Source organism: Coturnix japonica, chromosome 4, assembly GCF_054131305.1.
Source record: "Coturnix japonica strain WE chromosome 4, WE-NBRP24, whole genome shotgun sequence".
In the NCBI taxonomy this organism is placed as follows: Eukaryota; Metazoa; Chordata; class Aves; order Galliformes; family Phasianidae; genus Coturnix; species Coturnix japonica.
The window spans coordinates 51,515,923-51,530,367 of record NC_140666.1 but is presented as its reverse complement, the minus strand read 5'-3'; the positions used below and the strand labels follow the sequence as shown (position 1 = coordinate 51,530,367).

At 40.8% G+C, this 14,445-nt stretch overlaps 1 protein-coding gene across 41 annotated transcripts in view; it reads right to left on the bottom strand.

Moving 5' to 3' along the window:
• The window catches only part of ADGRL3 (adhesion G protein-coupled receptor L3), a 475,677-nt gene that overhangs the window by 191,422 nt on the left and 269,810 nt on the right, over positions 1-14,445 (bottom strand). The gene's annotated exons all lie outside the window — the stretch shown is intronic.

Sequence of the window (14,445 nt, the reverse complement as noted above, 5' to 3'; positions counted from 1 at the left end):
TTTTAGATCTGCTACACATACACGGTTCATTCTGGGAACTTCTGAAATTCAGAACGACGGGCTGTATTTAGAACAGAAGTTGTTCTCAGTTTGAGGTTTTGGTGTTTTTTTTTTCTGATCATTAACTACCATGCAGCTTGGCAATGAAATCAACCTCACAATTGTCTTTTGAATGCGATAAACACATAACTGGGTCATATTATTGCCATGAATCATCTGTAGCCACTTCTACATCGTGTAATTTAATATCCATTTGCAGAAGAGCTGACACTATCACTCTATTCTTGCTCAATATTGGAAAATTTAATTGGCTACCTATTTGACTTCAAGCAAACAGTGATATAAACCAGACAAACTCTCACCTCTTGACTCTATTGATTGACCGAAGTAAAACACACTACTGACACTACAAAACCCACGTGAGCATGAAGTTAGGCTAATTCTGCATTCTTGAGACTGAATTGACTTCTAGGACTCTGCTGACACAACAAGTTATTAAACAAAGTTTGAGTTGAGCGATTAGTAGTAAATCCAACGCTCTACAATCTGACATCCCCCTGTAGCCCAGTCTTCCAGAAGACCCTCTGCTCCTGAAAGGCAAGGTCAACTGAGAGGAACGCTGGATTTAAAAGGCTGAACCCTGTAAAGCTGCAGTCACAGCCATGCTGGTATATTTATGATAGAGTAAGAATCTGAGAAATGAATTGGAAAGAGCACAGAAGGGGGAGAGGAAGGGTGAATTTTCAATAAAACCTCCCTGAATTCAGGCAGAGAGAAAGAAAAGCGATAAATAATCTCTCTACAGATAGCTTGCATCTCCACACTGTTTAATGGTATTCATACACTCAATTTCCATGGACTCTGATATCGTAAGAAAAACAGCAAATCTTGGCTACCTGGGGCTCCTTCTGACACATCCCGCCTTGCAATGAGCCTGGCAGCCTGCTCAGATTTACTGTGCCTGCAGTCTGCACAGCGCAGCTAACTGGCTTCAGATTAAACAGAGGAATTCAGTGCTGGAATGAAAGAATCACAGGGAGAATGATCACGAGAGAGGGAAGAAGAAGGAAGCGTGCATGTCTTATGCAGTTTCAAGCAGCCGGATTGGGCTGGTGGCAGGAGATGTAGGCTGATGTACTCTGGCCGAGATAGGAACACACGTCAAAGTCTGCCCCTTCTCACTCTCAAGACCAGGGAACACAAAATGTTTGGGCCTCACACAGTTACCACCACACTCCTGCAGAAGATGAGGAAGACTCATAGAGCATCAAATCCCACCACAGAAAGACTAAAGAGGCTTTTTCACTGGAAAGCCTCTATATCCGGATCTGACAGACAGCATCATGTAAAGAGTTTTTGTCCCATGGTTAGCAATGAGCACTGCAGAATTCCCCCAATTTTGTCTGATAAAAGTGAAATAAAATGGATTTTTTTCCAATTAAAATAAATACCAGATACGGTACTTAAGAAACTTCTTGGTTAACTTCCGAGCTTTATTTTTATTTATTTTCTTTGCCTGAAGAGAGAGCTGCATAAATGCTGCACTGTTTAGGGAAAGAAGTTCGAGCTTTATGTAAGGGCTTTTTGCCCAGTGTCTCTTGGCATGCTTCCTTGGGTTTCAGATTGCTTTGTATGGTGAAGCATTACAGAATAAGATAACACTGTGTTATCTAGGCACTAAGGAAGGGCTTTGCGCTAAAGAAATTGAGCCAGAATTTCTTTTCAAGGAGAGCAGAGAGTGCATTTGAATAAGCACTAAATTCAGCAGGGGAATAACTAATATGATTGGTTTTAAAGATGCAGAAATGAATATTTTGCTGTATTATGAATGTTGTGTGAATTTTAAAAAGCCAGGGGTAGAACGTACATGCTTTCTACTCCCATTTTCAGTCAACACGCTGTAGCAATTCTATAAATCAGAAAGTAAGCAAATGCTTGTGATTTTATTTTTGAAAGGCTGCTATCACAAAATACCTTTGGCTCATTTGTTCTGGCAATATGTGCCTTAATGATCTATTTTGTGTCATAGACAGCAAAGGTTTTTGCTGCGTATTTTGCAGAAGTGATGAAGATTTTTAACAGCCTGTTCTCCACCAAATTAAGCACTGATCCTGTAAATGCTTACACAGTTTATTTCAGTTACACGGTTTCCAGATAAGGCATGTGCACATATATTTGTGTCAGTAGTAAAAATAGGCACATACTTAGAGAATGTAGTCTCCAAGATGTTAGTCCAGCTTCTGAGGACTGCTGAGCTGCAATCATCTGAATGCAAATGAGTTACAGCACTGCTATCAGCTAGATTGCTTTTTGAGAGCCGTGCTTTTATCTTGTAACAATTTTTCACTTGCTGTATTTAGAGAAACCATTTTATTTTTAAAACAAAGCTGTGCCACAGACATAGAATGAAAGTGGAATTGGCTTAATAAGGGAAAACGAAGAATTTTCTGCAAAACCACACACCTGACAAAGCACTCATCAATGTCATGCACTGGTCTTTGATCACCAGCTGGCCCCCTGCTGTGGCACTGCACCAGCTTCTTGAAAGTTCAGGTAAGAAGTTATGCAGGACAATCATTAACCAAGGCCCCCTGGGAAAGGCTGAACCATACTTGTGCTGCAAACACAGATTTCACCCTTTCCCAGACAGGTGCAGCTCCCAGCAAACTGAGAAAGAGCAGGATCCTCTTACACCGGAATTGATGTTTGCTTACAGTGTTTTCATCATGCACTATTTCATGGTCTCCATTTTCGGGTTATTAAAATAGGATATTATCCAACAAGTGGAGGCGAAGAAGGGGTCAGGGAGTCGGTTCCTGTCTCAGGAGTGGCAGCTAAAGCTGCTGAGCAACATGTGTTTCTCATTTGAAATGTATCACTCATTCTTAATAACAATAATATGTGCCATCTGTTGCAGCCATTCATAATTGATAAGATTTGGGCTGACTTTGACTGTGAAAACCCATTTTAACATGAGTATCAACATGCATATGAAGAAGCGTTGCAAAGCAATTTGTTGTTCCTTTCCATACATTATAGGCAACGACGACCAACTGTCCCTGGGCACACACACACGCTTGTCTGAAAGCCCCGGTTATCGAGATATTGTAAGGAATCAGCATCTGCCCCCAGCAAGAACAGGCTAATAATTTGGCACCTTTGCTTCCAACAGCTAATAAACAAATTGCTAAACGTTTGTATGACTGGATAGAGGGGTTGACTCTGTGTCAACAGGGCTATTAAAATGCAGGGATACACAAAGGAAAGCGTTATTTTTCTCAGATAAAGTGAAAAACTGAATGGTTGCCTTGTACACTCTAGGCCTGGTTAGAGACTTTGATAGTCATTTAATTTAGTCCCTACAAGGAGAAGGGAGGACGGAGTAGTCCCTTTTGAGAAAGAAAAATCTTTCCTTCACGCTGGAAATGTCTCTCCCTGTTAACATCACTGCAACTCAAATTTCTCAGCTCACAAATCTGAAGCCCCAGACTCATCCAGTTTATTAACCAAGGCTACGTGGATCCTAATACTGCCCGATTTCACTCCATACATCCAAATTACTTCCAAGTCAACAAGAAAACTCCCAGGTGTTTCTGTGGGCTCTCATCAAAATCAGGTGCTCAAGGACAACTACAACTTAATATATCAAGTCTGCTGTTTGATTATTTTTAAACTTAAGAAATTAATTTAACTTAAGCGTAACAATTGAATCAGGATGTATTTTTAATAGGTTGAGTTTGAAACTCCGCTTTTTTTGTTTTCAAAGCACCACAATGCAGATTTGTCACTTTATGACAATCGCTGTGTCCGTCCCCCCCACAACACAATCATCTGGAACATATTTAATTATTGAGTTCATTTAAAATGTACACAACATGTGCTCACTCTTCTGAGCGAGTCTTTAAATGGACAAAGGCCAATTTGTTCCTTCTCCAAAAGCCCAGCCTTAGCATGTAAAGTTACCCTTAGATTATGTTCCCGTTATTTGTATATAGCATACAGAAAATGTAAACACACAGGCTGACACTGGTCAAGCATTTAAGCTTGGTCTCCAAAGGAAAAACCCTACTGAAACTAGGGCTAACACTATGGCTAACATACACATTTGCCTGGCAAACTGACTCCTGCATTACCACTTGTGCCTCTGCATCCCACCACCTAGCCCATATCCATGCTGTACCAGGTGTGCCCATACAGCCTGTAGACTTCCCCTACATAACGCATCCCATGCAGCATAGACACACCATGCAAAACCTGCTGGCAGTGCTCAGATACCACAACATTTTCACTGCTGCATTTCAATATGGGGTGCATCCATATTAGCTCCATACTGAGTATCAACTAATAGTCTTTCCTTTTCCAGGTGCTGCCAACTAAAGTACAATACCTGGGGCAGCAACAGGTTACAAATGCAATTATACTCGAAGCAGGGCTAATTTCAGTGTATGATAAGAGAAAGACCACCAGTAGTGATATAGTGTAATTTTACACCAGTGAGAGCCACAAGCCGCTCTTTTCTGCTCCCCTAAGTGAGGCTAGAGTATCAGCCATTTATATCACAATTTCAGTGCTTTCTGCCAAATCTTACCAATAATGAAAAAAAAAAAAAAAGAAAGTCTCTAACATCACTTATGTATCATTTCCTGAATTTTCATCTCCTTAGGGTCAAATTTTCAAGTCTGAGTCTGCATTTACACATACACACAGCCCCTTTTTCGTTCTGCTGCAGAAACACGGGACTGTCTGCTTAGGCTGCATGCAGAATGGCACTTAAACACACCTTTCGTTGCTTCAAACAGTAACAAGGGTGGAGTAACTCTGAGTGTTTTATACACAGATATTAAAGGCAGATTTCAAAGGAAACAGCTTTCATTAAATGCAATGGTCACATTTTCAAAATCCCACAGAGTGCAATATCTGCCGTCCTGTACAGCAGAACCATTATTTTGCAGATCTGAACATCCGAAGCTTCTGAAGTTTTCAGGTGTGTGCATGTCTGTGTGGTCCCACAAGCCTTAGCAAGAGCTTAAATTGAAGAATGTGCAATTATTAAATTTTAAAGTAAAAGGACAAAGGCCTGACACTGCTTGTGCTGTGATAAAAGAGAAGAGATGGGTGGATTACACAGGCACATGTGAGCTCCAGCCTCTGCAGAACTAGCCCGTGCTCTAAGGGAAGGAAAAGACAATGGTTTCACTATGACAGACCATACACTGTGTGAGAGAGAAAAAGCAGAGAGTTAATGAGGCACTGCTGAATAATACCATCAGAGAAGCAGAGAGAGAAACCAGGTAGATGTCATCTGCTGCAAGGTAAATTAAAATTATACATCTCTGAGGATTATCAGTGAAATTTGAGGTCTGGAAGGGAATTTGCTTTTGATATTGGAAGGGATAAATACTCCATGTAAATCCTTTTATGTGGGCCTGTAGAGCGGAACAGAGAAATTAAAGATAAATGAGATTAAGGCGTTTTTTAAAACTACATTAGACATATTTAAGTTACCCATGGAGGGAAAAAGACTTTGGAGGAGGAGATTAGTTTAGACCCTCAGCAGTACATTCATCTGGGAAATTAATTGGAACAAATCTCTTCTAATCTCAATTGCTTACTTCCCCCCCCGCCCAAAACCAAAAGCCAAACACACATCAAAAAAACCCTTCATGAGCAACCTGTAACAACCTTTCTAAAGCTAGGTAGTACCTGGCTCTAGAGCTGACGTCTTCATCCCGCTCCTGAGCGTTGGCCAGCCAGCTGGCATAAGCCCATCTGTAAGTCAACATTCCTGTACTTCCAAGCCATCAGCTCATGACTGTACCATGCTGTGCGCTTTGAGTGGCTTTTATTTATCTGTTTATTTTTTCTGTGACTTTTGGAAAAGAAAACTCATACGGATAAGTTGCTTTGTTTCTTTTTTTGCAAAAGGATGCCCTGGACAGAGCACCTTTGCCTTAGACTCCCACGGATCCTAACATTTAATTCCTCTTGGAAACAGAAAGAGAAGCTAACCAAAATCGAATGCTGTGCAGTCCGTGCTTCTGTCTCCTTTGCCAGAGTTTGAGGTATATGCAAGCACTATGGTTTTATGCAGACCTATATTGTTATTAAAAGTTGACTGGAAATGTTGTTAGCAAGGAAAGCAGAGGAAATGAGTAAAAAAGTAATACATTCAGCTCCATTTGGCTCTCTTCCTGGGAGCCCTTTTAATATAAAGAAACTCAACAAAGTTGTATTTTTAGATCTGGAAAGATGCGTTTCGGTATTTCACACACTAAAGGGATTTACCTTAATACACTCAACATTCTCCCCCTCTCCTCCCTCATGTGCTAGAAGAAATGAACTTCAATCCTAAACCCAACCACTGGATACAGATATTCTGCTCTCCCTATTGGCCAGAATAAAAACCAATAAATGTATTTCATTTCTTTTGTGGATTTATAATAGCACCTGGCAAGGATGGTCTTAATCTCCTTACACTACTTGCATCAATGAAAGAAGCCTTTGCAGTATTTATTGAGAGGGAGATGAAAGGATAATAGGAATAAAATCTGGAAATATAAGCATTATCTCCATGAAGATCTGTTATAAAATGTATGAAATCTATATCAGCGTCTCTGGAGGGTGCTTGGCATAATAGCGCAATTTAGACAATAGGTTATTAAAGATGGAAAGAAAAATATTTCTCTTAAGGACAACAGAATTCTTCAGAGACAACTGGGAGGTACTGGGTTGTGTTTAGACAGCAAATTGGTGGCAAATAGCTAGTGGTATACGCCAGTAATAGAAGAGAAGCACTGGGTGGTACAAATAACCTAAAGCCAGTGGTTTCTTCCACAGATAAGCATGATTGCACGGGTCAAACTGCTATGTTTTCTCACCATCTTTGTTAACCAAATGCAAATATATTTCAAAAATTAGAAAGACGTTCCACTGTTTGGATATGAAATTGTATGTCACTTAGGTGGGGGAAGAGAATGGATTATTAATATATTGAGGAATTCACCAGAATTTCATTCTTCTTTCTGCTCAGCATGGTTACGATTCCCATTATTAGCTGAGATAGTATCAGGTATTCACTATGCTGGAAATGGGTGCGACAAAGATGAATTTCATGAAAAAAAAAATAATGACTTCAGAAAGCCTCAGGTTACTGGAAACCTGACCCAAAGATTGCTGATGTTGAAAGAAAGTTTCCCAGTGATTTAATGACCTTTGATTTAGGCCCAAAGGCAAAAGGCATTCAGACAATAGATTTAAAGATTTAAAGCAAATTTTAGTTTAAATGGCCAAACCCAGAGCAACAGTATACACTTTCTCACCAAAAATTCAGCTTCTATGGGACAAGATTGGAAGGAATAAATAGTGCACTGAAGTCACATTAGGAATTAAGTTACTCCCCTAGATTCATAATCTTCATAAAATTAGATAAATCACACTATTCATCACAGTCTTCCATCTCCAGCTTCCATAATGGAAACCGATCACAGAGGCCTTAGGGAGGAATAACAGCATTCTGCATCAAGAAAAACACTCAACTTAAGAAACACATGACATATCCACGGTAAAGTCTTCCAATTGTTTCAAGTCTTGGCCTCTGCAAGCCAAACTTTGTGAGCATCAGATGATGGTGGGGATATGGACATGAATGCTTTCTCTCTTCTTCTACCAAAGAAACCTTCTCAGAATCTCCAAAGAAGGAAAGAAACCTCCCAGGTGCATTTGCCAAAAACCGTAATCAATATTAAACTCATGTCATGCTTTCCATGCTCCCCCATATCCTTCTTGCAACATGTTTGTGAATTTCTTTCTTGCAAACTTGTCACTGGTATCCATTTCACTTTACACCTACTTAAGTATTAATTGGAAAGGAAAAACCTAATTTCTTCTTAATTAAATCTGTCACTAGGATACTCAAACTTTCACAGCACAAGAAAGAAAAGATCCTCTGTATTTTCAAAACAAATGGAAAAAGCAGCTCTGAATTTTCCTCAAAAAATAACTAAGCAGAAAGCTGCTTTTCATGCTTGAAGTCTGCTTTCACACCGTGGGTGTGGAATGTGTATGGCACGTAGCCCCACACATCGCAGAGCCTGCTGCAGGCTGCTCCTCTCATAGCTCATCATGGAACAAGCTAGTTCAGCCTTGAGTCAGAAAAGCCATTTCATAATGCTGCAAACAAATAGTTTTTCTTTGGTTTGAAAAACATAAAGCCTGGAAGTAACGAAATTCTTATACCGACAAAGGGTATATACAGAGGTCTATAGCACCTTTCTATTTACTTGTGGTTCTATTAAACTCTTCCCTCCCACCTTCTCTAATATTTTGGGTCTTTGGTGGGATTGAGTGCAAGACCTTCAACAGCTACACAACTTGTAGGTGTTCAGCTCAAATATCAGACCTCATTTTAAGGCTTACCTCATTTACATGATTAATTAGGAGTGCAATTTCAAAATAGGATGGCCAGAGAAGTGAGTCTCAAATACTCATGTGATTGAACGTGCACTTACTCACTGCAGTGACTCTTCCCTAACAATCTGTTCATCTGGTAAGCTCCAGAGCTATTTTTCTAAGCAGTACTAATACATGTCCATCAAATGATGGCCCTACCGACTTTCACAGCAAATGTGCAATACAACACCCGCAATCAGCTGACAAACTCATGGGTGTCCAAGCTACAACAGCCTCCAACGTTTTTCCCCTGCAGCTATTTAGATCCAATCCAGTTAAGAGTGGCAGAAGCACTACAGTGACTTTTCAAATAAATAAGCATGAACAACTCAAAGATACATGGGAACACACCCTGTTGGGCATTTGGAAATACAAAATCAACACGTGCTGTGAAGACAACACATGTCAGGGAATGGAGGTACTTTGAATACTCTTAGCCTAGCGGGTGAGAGAAGACTCCACAAAAGTACACACTTTCTGGCACGAGTTGGGGACAGGAAGAAGCATCCCTCAACCTAAAGAAATGGATGGAGATGACAGGAGCCAGCAGGAGGTAGCCTTTCAAAGGAACATGGGGAACTGTAAGAAATAAGGGGCCAGACTCTGAGGCTCTGTTGTGACAGGAAAAGGTGAAACAGTGAAAAGAGATATAGACTGGATACAAGGGAAAAAATATATATGATTAAGGTGGTGAGGCATGGAAGACTTTGCATTCACCTACGCAGATAGCTCAGCATCCAGGCTAACAGACTCAAGGTTCCCAAAGCCCCATAATATCAGGTTATTTTAATTAAGGGTGCTTTCCAAGCAGCTATTGTATGTGTGCAGTCTCCCCATAAGCAAGCAATGAAAGGAGGCTGATAGGGGAAGCAGCAGGTCCTTTGTTTCTGCTTCCTCTGACAAAGAAGAGACAAGCAGAGCTGAGAATTTCAGCAAATACAAAAAAAGGGGTTTTGGCTGCAATGCCTGCAGAATTGTATGCCTTGGAAGAAAGGCAATTTGTCAGCAGGATACAAAGTAAAGATTCTTTGCCCTGAAATATTCATAATGGGTGCTTAGTTATTTTTTTTATTATCGTTACTGTTACTAGCCCACACATGCAAATCAATTATTTAACTCACTAAAACAAAGGATGTCTCACTTCAGACGGGGGAATTCACTCCTTCCTGACCAAAGTGCCAGTGGCTGTTCTTAACCTCCCGGCATTTTCTCCCACAGGCTCTAGAAGAAGTTCTTTTGGGAAAAGCCAAAAACAAAAATATGGCAAATAAAACTGGAGAAGGAACAAGCCTATTTGCTTAACAAAACAAGTCAATGTAGGCAAACATTGCTTCTCAACCAACAGGAAAAGTGTCAATAAAATGCAAAAGGGAAAGCCTAGAGGCTGCCTAAGGGTCTTACAGCACCCCAGAAATAATTAAGAATAACATTCTTTGAAAAGAGTGGTCTCATTACATTGATTTCAGACTGTAATTTTCTCCCCCCTTTCTCTTTCCACCAGCAATCTTGTAGCAATGAAAATATCAGTTTGCTTTCTACTGTTTGTATTCCCTTAAAAATGTCATTATTCAATTATCTGTCTATTCACAGGCCCTAAGGTCCAGCACAGCAGATATTGTGAGCCTTCATTTAGGGTTTTTAAATGCACTTCAGTCCACTTGTGATACAATAAAACCTTATTGAATTCTGTTCCCACACCACACAATCCCTCACTTTTATTGATATGTGAGTCCATCTACTCTTCCGTCAGCAATAAAAGGAATATTTCTAGCAAAAAATGACCTTTCCTTCTATCAATACACCAATTGGGAAATGCGATTTCAGCTTCCACATTTAAAAAAAGAAAAAAAAAAAAAGCCTTAAGAAAAGAAGAGGTGAACAACATTTCAGAGTTGTGTTCCTTCTCCTTGTTAGCACCAAGAAACTAGGAAACTGTCTGTAAGCCCCAAAGAAACTCCATCCCTCCCTAACATTTATTAACCTGTTTACCCAGGGGAATGGAATGGAAGGACAATTTATCCTTTCTCAGACATCACAAACATTTTTCCCTTGCAGGAAAGAGTCCTTGGAATAGATCTCTCCAATATTAAAACCTGGCGGTAGACTTGTTGCCTGGAAGAGAGGTAAGTTATCAGCATGATATGATAGGTGAGCCCCTGCCATGCCCAGGGCACCGCTCATGCTCCCTCCTTTCCATCACTCCAGCAAACAGGCTCGTCCCTGTGGAGCTCCCACCTTTTTTCCACTTCGTCCTCTTCTGTGCATCAAAATCTCCAGTCTCCTGCATGCTTTCCTACTCTTTATTAAAACAGCTCAGTTTTAAAGGACAGTAGTGCACAAGTTTCTCTGTTTAACTCCAGAACCTACAACCTACAAGACTTAGGAGCACAGGAAAGACTGAAGTTTCACCTACCAAGCAAAATTTCCTTTTCAACAAAGCATTGGGAGCCTGTATGGTTGTCTGTACGCAAAAATGGCCAGATAAAATGCTGTGATGCTTCCAAGCTAAAATAGAATCTGATTTCTGATGATCCCCAGTTTCAGTCAAAGCCAGTAGGAAACAACCATTTGCAGATCAGAAAATCTCCCTGTCTGATTTTAGGCATAACTGACTCAGCACAGCACTTCAGCCACAGGCCAGGCTTTAACTTTTAAATAACGTCACCACAGTAAGTAGCATGGGTGATCCAGACAACAAGGAAAAGAGCTCAGCAAGCTTGAGGTGTGCTTCTTTCATCTCAGATACAAATAGGACTACTGAGATACAGATGGCTTGAGCTGTCAAGTACACAATACAAAGGCTGTATTTGCATAGGCAAAGCCAGCACACTGGTTTGGATTTATCAGATTATAAATCGAGAATCTGGCTACTTGCAATCACATCGGACTCAGCAGCTCTCCTATCAGCATTGACTGTGCAAGACTGGAGTCTCTTGCTTGTCACCAGCCCCGTGTATAGCAGTGAATGAACTGCTCATCTGTTTCCTGCACTGGCTCACGAGTAAAATGGGATGTCCCTCAGAATATTATAAAGATGAAATAAGTAAAATTATACTCCTAGATGTACTGTAATGATGAGAACAGATCCATAAAAGCACCAGAAGAGGATACACAAAAAGTATTCCTAGTGAGAGGAAGACCCAGCTTCACAAAGACAACCCCATCACATTTCATATTTAACAGTTGTAAGAGAAGGGGAGAGGGATGCACTAAGAAATAACAGCAGAACACTGGCTCACAGGAACTCTTACAAAGTGGGGCTTCTCATACACACACACAGAGTAATGTAGCCTAACATGCAGTTTCAGACATCCCTCTGCAGCTTGCCTTATCTCCACAACTTGGCAATGTTGTCTACAATAGCACATATTTAATGGAAGACTACAGAAAGCTGCCCTGGTCAGTAACCACTACAATAACATTCAATCGAAAGAAAACTAGATTAAGGATTTTGGTATTTCAGAAGAAAAGGAGTGGTACTTAAAAGATATATTGGTAACTGTTTCTGATATCAGAAAAAATACAGTAACTCATGCCAGTCAAGTCTATCAACATACAACCAACTGGAGGTTCTTGCTGTGAAGGCAGCATCTGTCATCACATAAACTTACTGCAGGACAAGGAAAATGAGGAGAGGATGGAACTGCTTCTGTAGTCATCTCTATCTTCCCCATGTGCTAAGAGTAACCTCAGCCTCACAAAATTCCCCTTGTCAGGGCATCTGTAGTTAGCACACACGGATATCACAGGGAGGGAAAAAAGGGCATTTTAAAATAGATACGGAAGGTAAGAAAGATATTTCCCTCCTGAGAAGAAAAGGTATATTTGATTCTCGGAAATGATTCATATTAGTGGAAGAATTAAGAAATAAATGAAAAATAAATAGGTAAAACCACAAGAGAAGTGAGTGACCCAACCCAGAGTTTAACGTTCTATCACTTTCTCCAAGGCAGTGCCATACACTAACACTTCATTGAGTTAAGTGTCTATGGTCAGTGCTAACATCTGCTAAAGATGACTCTTAAATACTGCTCTGTCGAGAAGCATGCAAGCTCCTCTCTGCTACTGAGCCAGCACTTGGCTAAACTGCACCTCACCATCTACTAAAGCCTTAAGGAGTAAAGCATTCAACCTGATGGAGCAAGCTGAAATTGCACACACATTTAAATGCCTGCTGAAATATTAATTCATTTGTTATGCAGCTGCTGTGTTTCTTTAGAAGATGGCCATATGGTTGGTGCTGCTGCTCACCAAGGGCTTGGTGCATAGAGCTGCAGAGCCAATGCCAGTAGCTGAGGAAGGGAGACCACAGAGCCTGCTCCTTTCCCACACCATGCACGCAAAGTGTGGCTAGGTGCAGGAAGCAGTGCTGAGGAAACTGAAGCTGCAAGGACTTGGGTTGCAACCAAAATTTGGCTACAGGAGGCTAAAGCACTTGGGCTCAGTGATAAGAACCCAATAGGCTTCAAGCACCCAGCTGAACCACGGCAAATGGGAGAGGCCTCACCAAGGGGGAAAAAGATTTCATTAACCAGGAACAGTTTTAGTCCAGATACAGCTTTGCTGACCCCCTGCACCAGGCCTCATCCTTCCCCATCCACCTGGGTGTTTTTTGCTCCTGGCCCTTGGCACGGGACATGAGGAAGGATTGCCTGCAAAATCAAGTTGGCAGCCATCAAGGATGAGAAGTGGAAGGCAGTAACAAAGTCAGAAAGAGTCCGGGCTATGAGATTTCATGTTTCCCACTGCATTGCTGCAGGTGAAAATGCACAGCTTACATGAATGCAGGCCTACCAGCCTATTTCCACAGTGCTACACCAAGTAACAGTTCATTAAGATTTGACTCAAAGTTTCCTAGGCAATGAAGGGTACAGAACAACAAACTCAGGAGATGAGATCCCTATTTACAGCATGCTTGCCCCTTCTTTTCCACCACAATTCTACTCACATAAGGCAGTACCTTGGACTCATAAGCAAATCAAGTGGTCATCAAAGCCACTAACTTAACTGTAGAGGTAGTACAGCTTGTTGGTGTTGTTTTCCTCATTTCATCCAGATCATTAAAACTCATTCAGTCCCTGCTGTACATTTCATACTGAGCAGCCTCTCACAAGAGTTATTTTACATCTTGTACACAAGGCCAATTAACACCTCAGGGCACAATATCCACATATTACCTTTCTCACAAGGCACCGCTATTCTTTGTTTATATGCAACAAAGGCTACAGAGGGGTACTACGCAATGGCTATTGCTTTACCAGCTCAGTCTCAGGAGAGAACAGCACACCTCACGCAAATCACAAATCATAAGGAAATACAACCTGCTACGATAAGCAGAAACCTATCCCCCTCCCCATACACAGCACTGTTTGTACAATGAAAGGCCTCATTTAGAGCGGAATACCTCCAAATGGTCTGCCTGAGCTAGCTCACTTGGTATGAGCTTGCTGAGGCAGACCTTAAGCCCCTGATGTCACACTTTCCATGGGTTTAATAGCTCACCCTGTAAAAAAATAATCCCTGGCCACATTTAGAAGCTTCACATTTTTTCTTGTATAGAAAAACACAATTTTTTTTTGTGTAGAAAAGCATTTATTTTTTTTTTCTGTAGAAAAACATAATACAGACAGGTTGTGCTGCCCATCCCTCAAAGGACCCTTCTGTTCGGATATGAGGGTTCACCCCTCTAGGACCATAGCTGGATCTAAGGGATTCAATTCCCCAACTCTGACATTTCCCATTCAGCACATATTGCTGTAATCCTACATATCTGCCTTTCCACTCTCCAAGATTCAAGCTAAATTGCAAGTATGCAATTTGCTTTCATATCTTTCGAAGCTTATAAATTAGTTGTTTCTACCATCAAACATCAAATTTCCCAAAACATTATCTTTCTGTCTCCTTAGTGATACAATACTATATTTAAAGCACTTACCAAATGTCATCAGTTAAAAAGACATAAGTCAGTCCAAAGTGCATTGCCATTCAACTACAAGT